The sequence below is a fragment of the Tasmannia lanceolata genome, unplaced genomic scaffold (assembly GCF_043159265.1).
Source record: "Tasmannia lanceolata isolate RefF3 unplaced genomic scaffold, GAP_Taslan_0.1 ptg000160l, whole genome shotgun sequence".
Taxonomy (NCBI): domain Eukaryota; kingdom Viridiplantae; phylum Streptophyta; class Magnoliopsida; order Canellales; family Winteraceae; genus Tasmannia; species Tasmannia lanceolata.
The window spans coordinates 42,501-53,038 of NW_027518836.1; positions in this window are offsets into that span (position 1 = coordinate 42,501).

The window sequence follows — 10,538 nt, forward strand, 5'->3', positions numbered from 1 at the left end:
CACAAGGCCATGGCATATGGTGAGGAAAGGACCACGGTTGCCAAGGTTAGGCACCGGAATGCTTGGCCTTGGCTTGCCAAAGCAGGGCATTGCTGGGTTGGGCTCCCTTGGCCTTCCGGGCGCCTTGGACGCTGTCTTGGGAAGACCATGGGCACAAGGCCATGGCATATGGTGAGGAATGGACCACGGTTGCCAAGGCTAGGCATATAGAGAGGAATCGCATTTTTGCCCGGATAGGCACCGGAATGCTTGGCCTTGGCTTGCCATAGCAGGGCATCGCTGGGTTGGGCTCCCTTGGCCTTCCGGGCGCCTTGGACGCTGTCTTGGGAAGACCATGGGCACAAGGCCATGGCATATAGTGAGGAATGGACCACGGTTGCCAAGGCTAGGCATATAGAGAGGAATGGACCACGGTTGCCAAGGTTGCGCAAGTTTTGGGCATTTTTTGCCCGGATATGCCCAAGTATGCCCCGATAGGCCCGTTACGCCCCGGTATGAACGCGTATGCCCGGATAGACTCGGTATGCCTTGGGATACATGCGTATGCCCCGATAGGCTTGGTACGCCCCGATATGCGCACGTGTGCCCCAGTAGGGCTCGGTATGCCCCGGTATGTACGCGTGTGCCCCGATAGGCCCGGTATGCCCCGATATGCACACGTGTGCCCCAATAGGGGTCGGTATGCCCCGGTAGGTACGCGTGTGCCCCGTAATGCACGTTTCGCTGATCTCCCCGCATGTCCCGCCCCTATATGTAATACTTACTTACTTACTTACTTTCTTTCTTGCTTGCTTGCAATGGTTGGGAGTGCCCGGCATGCCCCGCTGCAGAGACCAAGGGCGCAATGACTTGGCACCGCGGATGCCGGGACTCCGGCACTTCCCGTGGCACTGATGGTTGGTTCCAAAGACAAAAGGCCGTGCAAGGCCACCGCACCGCGGATGATTTTGCTCGTGCTGGCGCCTTTGTGTGGCCAAAGAACATGCGCGAATGCTCCTGTCGGAAGGGTTGGTGTCCTGGCCCCGTCGGGTGTCACGAATGCTCGGTTGCGAAGACCATGGGACCAAAGCCATGGCACGTCGGATGATGGCTCCAGCTGGCGCCCCGGCACTTTCTGTGGCATTGATGCTCGGTTTCAAAGACAAACGTGCGCAGGGCCAGGGGACCGCGGATGACTGCTCGTGCTGGCCTCGTTGGGCGGCATTGATGGTCGGTTGCAAAGAAAATGCGCGATTGCTCGTGTCGGGGACTGGCAAGCCAAGGCCAAGCGAGCCATGGCAACGCGGATGATGGCTCCAGCTGGCGCCCCGGCACTTTCTGTGGCATTGATGCTCGGTTTCAAAGACAAACGTGCGCAGGGCCAGGGGACCGCGGATGACTGCTCGTGCTGGCCCCGTTGGGCGGCATTGATGGTCGGTTGCAAAGAAAATGCGCGATTGCTCCTGTCGGGGCCTGGCAAGCCAAGGCCAAGCGAGCCATGGCAACGCGGATGATGGCTCCAGCTGGCGCCCCGGCACTTTCTGTGGCATTGATGCTCGGTTTCAAAGACAAACGTGCGCAGGGCCAGGGGACCGCGGATGACTGCTCGTGCTGGCCCCGTTGGGCGGCATTGATGGTGTGTTGCAGAGAGCATGTGCGATTGCAAGTGTCGGCCGGGTTTGGGTTCCCTTGGGCTTTCGGGCGCCTTGGACGCAGTCTTGCGAAGACCATGGGCACAAGGCCCCGTCCTGGCCCCTTGTTCGATTCGCTCTCGTCTTGCGCTTGCTTCCAAGGTCCTCCATGACCTTCCCCATGGCCTTGCTAGATCCCCCCCATGACGCATGACCTCTGTCCGTTGATTGGTTTTGAGTGCACACCATGCCCGGCTTGGCACCGTGTTGTCGCGTGAGTGGCATTTGGATCGTGCATGGTGGTGGGCTACCTGCCAATGCGCACAAGCCTTGCACACTAGCCTTGCGCACGAGCCTTGCACAAAAGCCTTGGACACAAGCCTTGCGCACAAGCCATGCATACAAGCCTTGCTCACAAGCCTTGGGCACTGGCCCATCGCACTAGCCTTGCACACAAGCCTTGCGAACTAGCCTTGGGCACGAGCCTTGCGCACTAGCCTTGGGCACTAGCCTTGCACACAACCCTTGGGCACTAGCCTTGCGCACCAGCCTTGCCCACAAGCCTTGCACAGCAGCCTTGCACACTAGCCTTGCATACAAGCCTTGCACACTAGCCTTGCACCCAGGCCTTGCTCACTAGCCTTGGGCACTAGCCTTGCGCACTAGCCTTGGGCACTAGCCTTGCACACAGACCTTGGGCACGCAGGCCTTGCACGCTAGGCATGCTTGGGCAAGCAGCTCCCGCAACAAGTCGGCGGGTGTAGGCATGGTTGGGCGCAGATCCCGCATCGTCTCGTCGCGTCTGGGCGCAAACCCGTCGCGTCTCGTTGCGTCTTCAGAAGTCGTCGCTAACAGCACCTTTGGTTGCCACTGGTGGTTAGGCGGGTTGGTTGCGCAAACCCTATAGGAGGGTGGCATGCTGCGGGGCGCTGGAATGCGCAGGTTTAGGGCGTTTTTGCCCGGATAGGCACTGGAATGTGCTGGTTTTGGGCGTTTTTGCCTGGACAGGCTAAGGAATGGGCATGCTTTGGGCGTTTTTGCCCGGATAGGCACTGGAATGGGCTGGTTTTGGGCGTTTTTGCCTGGATAGGCTAAGGAATGGGGCATGCTTTGGGCGTTTTTGCCCGGGCAGGCACTGGAATGCCTGGCCTTGGCTGGGCATTGCTGGGTTGGGCTCCCTTGGCCTTTCAGGCGCCTTGGATGCTGTCTTGTGAAGACCATGGGCACAAGGCCATGGCATATAGTGAGGAATGGACCACGGTTGCCAAGGTTGCGCAAGTTTTGGGCATTTTTTGCCCGGATATGCCCAAGTATGCCCCGATAGGCCCGTTACGCCCCGGTATGAACGCGTATGCCCGGATAGACTCGGTATGCCTTGGGATACATGCGAATGCCCCGATAGGCTTGGTACGCCCCGATATGCGCACGTGTGCCCCAGTAGGGCTCGGTATGCCCCGGTATGTACGCGTGTGCCCTGATAGGCCCGGTATGCCCCGATATGCACACGTGTGCCCCAATAGGGGTCGGTATGCCCCGGTAGGTACGCGTGTGCCCCGTAGTGCACGTTTCGCAGAACTCCCCGCATGTCCCGCCCCTATATGTAATACTTACTTACTTACTTACTTTCTTTCTTGCTTGCTTGCAATGGTTGGGAGTGCCCGGCATGCCCCGCTGCAGAGACCAAGGGCGCAATGACTTGGCACCGCGGATGCCGGGACTCCGGCACTTCCCGTGGCACTGATGGTTGGTTCCAAAGACAAAAGGCCGTGCAAGGCCACCGCACCGCTGATGATTTTGCTCGTGCTGGCGCCGTTGTGTGGCCAAAGAACATGCGCGAATGCTCCTGTCGGAAGGGTTGGTGTCCTGGCCCCGTCGGGTGTCACGAATGCTCGGTTGCGAAGACCATGGGACCAAAGCCATGGCACGTCGGATGATGGCTCCAGCTGGCGCCCCGGCACTTTCTGTGGCATTGATGCTCGGTTTCAAAGACAAACATGCGCAGGGCCAGGGGACCGCGGATGACTGCTCGTGCTGGCCTCGTTGGGCAGCATTGATGGTCGGTTGCAAAGAAAATGCGCGATTGCTCCTGTCGGGGACTGGCAAGCCAAGGCCAAGCGAGCCATGGCAACGCGGATGATGGCTCCAGCTGGCGCCCCGGCACTTTCTGTGGCATTGATGCTCGGTTTCAAAGACAAACGTGCGCAGGGCCAGGGGACCGCGGATGACTGCTCGTGCTGGCCCCGTTGGGCGGCATTGATGGTCGGTTGCAAAGAAAATGCGCGATTGCTCCTGTCGGGGCCTGGCAAGCCAAGGCCAAGCGAGCCATGGCAACGCGGATGATGGCTCCAGCTGGCGCCCCGGCACTTTCTGTGGCATTGATGCTCGGTTTCAAAGACAAACGTGCGCAGGGCCAGGGGACCGCGGATGACTGCTCGTGCTGGCCCCGTTGGGCGGCATTGATGGTGTGTTGCAGAGAGCATGTGCGATTGCAAGTGTCGGCCGGGTTTGGGTTCCCTTGGGCTTTCGGGCGCCTTGGACGCAGTCTTGCGAAGACCATGGGCACAAGGCCCCGTCCTGGCCCCTTGTTCGATTCGCTCTCGTCTTGCGCTTGCTTCCAAGGTCCTCCATGACCTTCCCCATGGCCTTGCTAGATCCCCCCCATGACGCATGACCTCTGTCCGTTGATTGGTTTTGAGTGCACACCATGCCCGGCTTGGCACCGTGTTGTCGCGTGAGTGGCATTTGGATCGTGCATGGTGGTGGGCTACCTGCCAATGCGCACAAGCCTTGCACACTAGCCTTGCGCACGAGCCTTGCACAAAAGCCTTGGACACAAGCCTTGCGCACAAGCCATGCATACAAGCCTTGCTCACAAGCCTTGGGCACTGGCCCATCGCACTAGCCTTGCACACAAGCCTTGCGAACTAGCCTTGGGCACGAGCCTTGCGCACTAGCCTTGGGCACTAGCCTTGCACACAACCCTTGGGCACTAGCCTTGCGCACCAGCCTTGCCCACAAGCCTTGCACAGCAGCCTTGCACACTAGCCTTGCATACAAGCCTTGCACACTAGCCTTGCACCCAGGCCTTGCTCACTAGCCTTGGGCACTAGCCTTGCGCACTAGCCTTGGGCACTAGCCTTGCACACAGACCTTGGGCACGCAGGCCTTGCACGCTAGGCATGCTTGGGCAAGCAGCTCCCGCAACAAGTCGGCGGGTGTAGGCATGGTTGGGCGCAGATCCCGCATCGTCTCGTCGCGTCTGGGCGCAAACCCGTCGCGTCTCGTTGCGTCTTCAGAAGTCGTCGCTAACAGCACCTTTGGTTGCCACTGGTGGTTAGGCGGGTTGGTTGCGCAAACCCTATAGGAGGGTGGCATGCTGCGGGGCGCTGGAATGCGCAGGTTTAGGGCGTTTTTGCCCGGATAGGCACTGGAATGTGCTGGTTTTGGGCGTTTTTGCCTGGACAGGCTAAGGAATGGGCATGCTTTGGGCGTTTTTGCCCGGATAGGCACTGGAATGGGCTGGTTTTGGGCGTTTTTGCCTGGATAGGCTAAGGAATGGGGCATGCTTTGGGCGTTTTTGCCCGGGCAGGCACTGGAATGCCTGGCCTTGGCTGGGCATTGCTGGGTTGGGCTCCCTTGGCCTTTCAGGCGCCTTGGATGCTGTCTTGTGAAGACCATGGGCACAAGGCCATGGCATATAGTGAGGAATGGACCACGGTTGCCAAGGTTGCGCAAGTTTTGGGCATTTTTTGCCCGGATATGCCCAAGTATGCCCCGATAGGCCCGTTACGCCCCGGTATGAACGCGTATGCCCGGATAGACTCGGTATGCCTTGGGATACATGCGAATGCCCCGATAGGCTTGGTAGGCCCCGATATGCGCACGTGTGCCCCAGTAGGGCTCGGTATGCCCCGGTATGTACGCGTGTGCCCTGATAGGCCCGGTATGCCCCGATATGCACACGTGTGCCCCAATAGGGGTCGGTATGCCCCGGTAGGTACGCGTGTGCCCCGTAGTGCACGTTTCGCAGAACTCCCCGCATGTCCCGCCCCTATATGTAATACTTACTTACTTACTTACTTTCTTTCTTGCTTGCTTGCAATGGTTGGGAGTGCCCGGCATGCCCCGCTGCAGAGACCAAGGGCGCAATGACTTGGCACCGCGGATGCCGGGACTCCGGCACTTCCCGTGGCACTGATGGTTGGTTCCAAAGACAAAAGGCCGTGCAAGGCCACCGCACCGCTGATGATTTTGCTCGTGCTGGCGCCGTTGTGTGGCCAAAGAACATGCGCGAATGCTCGTGTCGGAAGGGTTGGTGTCCTGGCCCCGTCGGGTGTCACGAATGCTCGGTTGCGAAGACCATGGGACCAAAGCCATGGCACGTCGGATGATGGCTCCAGCTGGAGCCCGGGCACTTTCTGTGGCATTGATGCTCGGTTTCAAAGACAAACGTGCGCAGGGCCAGGGGACCGCGGATGACTGCTCGTGCTGGCCTCGTTGGGCGGCATTGATGGTCGGTTGCAAAGAAAATGCGCGATTGCTCGTGTCGGGGACTGGCAAGCCAAGGCCAAGCGAGCCATGGCAACGCGGATGATGGCTCCAGCTGGCGCCCCGGCACTTTCTGTGGCATTGATGCTCGGTTTCAAAGACAAACGTGCGCAGGGCCAGGGGACCGCGGATGACTGCTCGTGCTGGCCCCGTTGGGCGGCATTGATGGTCGGTTGCAAAGAAAATGCGCGATTGCTCCTGTCGGGGCCTGGCAAGCCAAGGCCAAGCGAGCCATGGCAACGCGGATGATGGCTCCAGCTGGCGCCCCGGCACTTTCTGTGGCATTGATGCTCGGTTTCAAAGACAAACGTGCGCAGGGCCAGGGGACCGCGGATGACTGCTCGTGCTGGCCCCGTTGGGCGGCATTGATGGTGTGTTGCAGAGAGCATGTGCGATTGCAAGTGTCGGCCGGGTTTGGGTTCCCTTGGGCTTTCGGGCGCCTTGGACGCAGTCTTGCGAAGACCATGGGCACAAGGCCCCGTCCTGGCCCCTTGTTCGATTCGCTCTCGTCTTGCGCTTGCTTCCAAGGTCCTCCATGACCTTCCCCATGGCCTTGCTAGATCCCCCCCATGACGCATGACCTCTGTCCGTTGATTGGTTTTGAGTGCACACCATGCCCGGCTTGGCACCGTGTTGTCGCGTGAGTGGCATTTGGATCGTGCATGGTGGTGGGCTACCTGCCAATGCGCACAAGCCTTGCACACTAGCCTTGCGCACGAGCCTTGCACAAAAGCCTTGGACACAAGCCTTGCGCACAAGCCATGCATACAAGCCTTGCTCACAAGCCTTGGGCACTGGCCCATCGCACTAGCCTTGCACACAAGCCTTGCGAACTAGCCTTGGGCACGAGCCTTGCGCACTAGCCTTGGGCACTAGCCTTGCACACAACCCTTGGGCACTAGCCTTGCGCACCAGCCTTGCCCACAAGCCTTGCACAGCAGCCTTGCACACTAGCCTTGCATACAAGCCTTGCACACTAGCCTTGCACCCAGGCCTTGCTCACTAGCCTTGGGCACTAGCCTTGCGCACTAGCCTTGGGCACTAGCCTTGCACACAGACCTTGGGCACGCAGGCCTTGCACGCTAGGCATGCTTGGGCAAGCAGCTCCCGCAACAAGTCGGCGGGTGTAGGCATGGTTGGGCGCAGATCCCGCATCGTCTCGTCGCGTCTGGGCGCAAACCCGTCGCGTCTCGTTGCGTCTTCAGAAGTCGTCGCTAACAGCACCTTTGGTTGCCACTGGTGGTTAGGCGGGTTGGTTGCGCAAACCCTATAGGAGGGTGGCATGCTGCGGGGCGCTGGAATGCGCAGGTTTAGGGCGTTTTTGCCCGGATAGGCACTGGAATGTGCTGGTTTTGGGCGTTTTTGCCTGGACAGGCTAAGGAATGGGCATGCTTTGGGCGTTTTTGCCCGGATAGGCACTGGAATGGGCTGGTTTTGGGCGTTTTTGCCTGGATAGGCTAAGGAATGGGGCATGCTTTGGGCGTTTTTGCCCGGGCAGGCACTGGAATGCCTGGCCTTGGCTGGGCATTGCTGGGTTGGGCTCCCTTGGCCTTTCAGGCGCCTTGGATGCTGTCTTGTGAAGACCATGGGCACAAGGCCATGGCATATAGTGAGGAATGGACCACGGTTGCCAAGGTTGCGCAAGTTTTGGGCATTTTTTGCCCGGATATGCCCAAGTATGCCCCGATAGGCCCGTTACGCCCCGGTATGAACGCGTATGCCCGGATAGACTCGGTATGCCTTGGGATACATGCGAATGCCCCGATAGGCTTGGTACGCCCCGATATGCGCACGTGTGCCCCAGTAGGGCTCGGTATGCCCCGGTATGTACGCGTGTGCCCTGATAGGCCCGGTATGCCCCGATATGCACACGTGTGCCCCAATAGGGGTCGGTATGCCCCGGTAGGTACGCGTGTGCCCCGTAGTGCACGTTTCGCAGAACTCCCCGCATGTCCCGCCCCTATATGTAATACTTACTTACTTACTTACTTTCTTTCTTGCTTGCTTGCAATGGTTGGGAGTGCCCGGCATGCCCCGCTGCAGAGACCAAGGGCGCAATGACTTGGCACCGCGGATGCCGGGACTCCGGCACTTCCCGTGGCACTGATGGTTGGTTCCAAAGACAAAAGGCCGTGCAAGGCCACCGCACCGCTGATGATTTTGCTCGTGCTGGCGCCGTTGTGTGGCCAAAGAACATGCGCGAATGCTCCTGTCGGAAGGGTTGGTGTCCTGGCCCCGTCGGGTGTCACGAATGCTCGGTTGCGAAGACCATGGGACCAAAGCCATGGCACGTCGGATGATGGCTCCAGCTGGCGCCCCGGCACTTTCTGTGGCATTGATGCTCGGTTTCAAAGACAAACATGCGCAGGGCCAGGGGACCGCGGATGACTGCTCGTGCTGGCCTCGTTGGGCAGCATTGATGGTCGGTTGCAAAGAAAATGCGCGATTGCTCCTGTCGGGGACTGGCAAGCCAAGGCCAAGCGAGCCATGGCAACGCGGATGATGGCTCCAGCTGGCGCCCCGGCACTTTCTGTGGCATTGATGCTCGGTTTCAAAGACAAACGTGCGCAGGGCCAGGGGACCGCGGATGACTGCTCGTGCTGGCCCCGTTGGGCGGCATTGATGGTCGGTTGCAAAGAAAATGCGCGATTGCTCCTGTCGGGGCCTGGCAAGCCAAGGCCAAGCGAGCCATGGCAACGCGGATGATGGCTCCAGCTGGCGCCCCGGCACTTTCTGTGGCATTGATGCTCGGTTTCAAAGACAAACGTGCGCAGGGCCAGGGGACCGCGGATGACTGCTCGTGCTGGCCCCGTTGGGCGGCATTGATGGTGTGTTGCAGAGAGCATGTGCGATTGCAAGTGTCGGCCGGGTTTGGGTTCCCTTGGGCTTTCGGGCGCCTTGGACGCAGTCTTGCGAAAACCATGGGCACAAGGCCCCGTCCTGGCCCCTTGTTCGATTCGCTCTCGTCTTGCGCTTGCTTCCAAGGTCCTCCATGACCTTCCCCATGGCCTTGCTAGATCCCCCCCATGACGCATGACCTCTGTCCGTTGATTGGTTTTGAGTGCACACCATGCCCGGCTTGGCACCGTGTTGTCGCGTGAGTGGCATTTGGATCGTGCATGGTGGTGGGCTACCTGCCAATGCGCACAAGCCTTGCACACTAGCCTTGCGCACGAGCCTTGCACAAAAGCCTTGGACACAAGCCTTGCGCACAAGCCATGCATACAAGCCTTGCTCACAAGCCTTGGGCACTGGCCCATCGCACTAGCCTTGCACACAAGCCTTGCGAACTAGCCTTGGGCACGAGCCTTGCGCACTAGCCTTGGGCACTAGCCTTGCACACAACCCTTGGGCACTAGCCTTGCGCACCAGCCTTGCCCACAAGCCTTGCACAGCAGCCTTGCACACTAGCCTTGCATACAAGCCTTGCACACTAGCCTTGCACCCAGGCCTTGCTCACTAGCCTTGGGCACTAGCCTTGCGCACTAGCCTTGGGCACTAGCCTTGCACACAGACCTTGGGCACGCAGGCCTTGCACGCTAGGCATGCTTGGGCAAGGAGCTCCCGCAACAAGTCGGCGGGTGTAGGCATGGTTGGGCGCAGATCCCGCATCGTCTCGTCGCGTCTGGGCGCAAACCCGTCGCGTCTCGTTGCGTCTTCAGAAGTCGTCGCTAACAGCACCTTTGGTTGCCACTGGTGGTTAGGCGGGTTGGTTGCGCAAACCCTATAGGAGGGTGGCATGCTGCGGGGCGCTGGAATGCGCAGGTTTAGGGCGTTTTTGCCCGGATAGGCACTGGAATGTGCTGGTTTTGGGCGTTTTTGCCTGGACAGGCTAAGGAATGGGCATGCTTTGGGCGTTTTTGCCCGGATAGGCACTGGAATGGGCTGGTTTTGGGCGTTTTTGCCTGGATAGGCTAAGGAATGGGGCATGCTTTGGGCGTTTTTGCCCGGGCAGGCACTGGAATGCCTGGCCTTGGCTGGGCATTGCTGGGTTGGGCTCCCTTGGCCTTTCAGGCGCCTTGGATGCTGTCTTGTGAAGACCATGGGCACAAGGCCATGGCATATAGTGAGGAATGGACCACGGTTGCCAAGGTTGCGCAAGTTTTGGGCATTTTTTGCCCGGATATGCCCAAGTATGCCCCGATAGGCCCGTTACGCCCCGGTATGAACGCGTATGCCCGGATAGACTCGGTATGCCTTGGGATACATGCGAATGCCCCGATAGGCTTGGTACGCCCCGATATGCGCACGTGTGCCCCAGTAGGGCTCGGTATGCCCCGGTATGTACGCGTGTGCCCTGATAGGCCCGGTATGCCCCGATATGCACACGTGTGCCCCAATAGGGGTCGGTATGCCCCGGTAGGTACGCGTGTGCCCCGT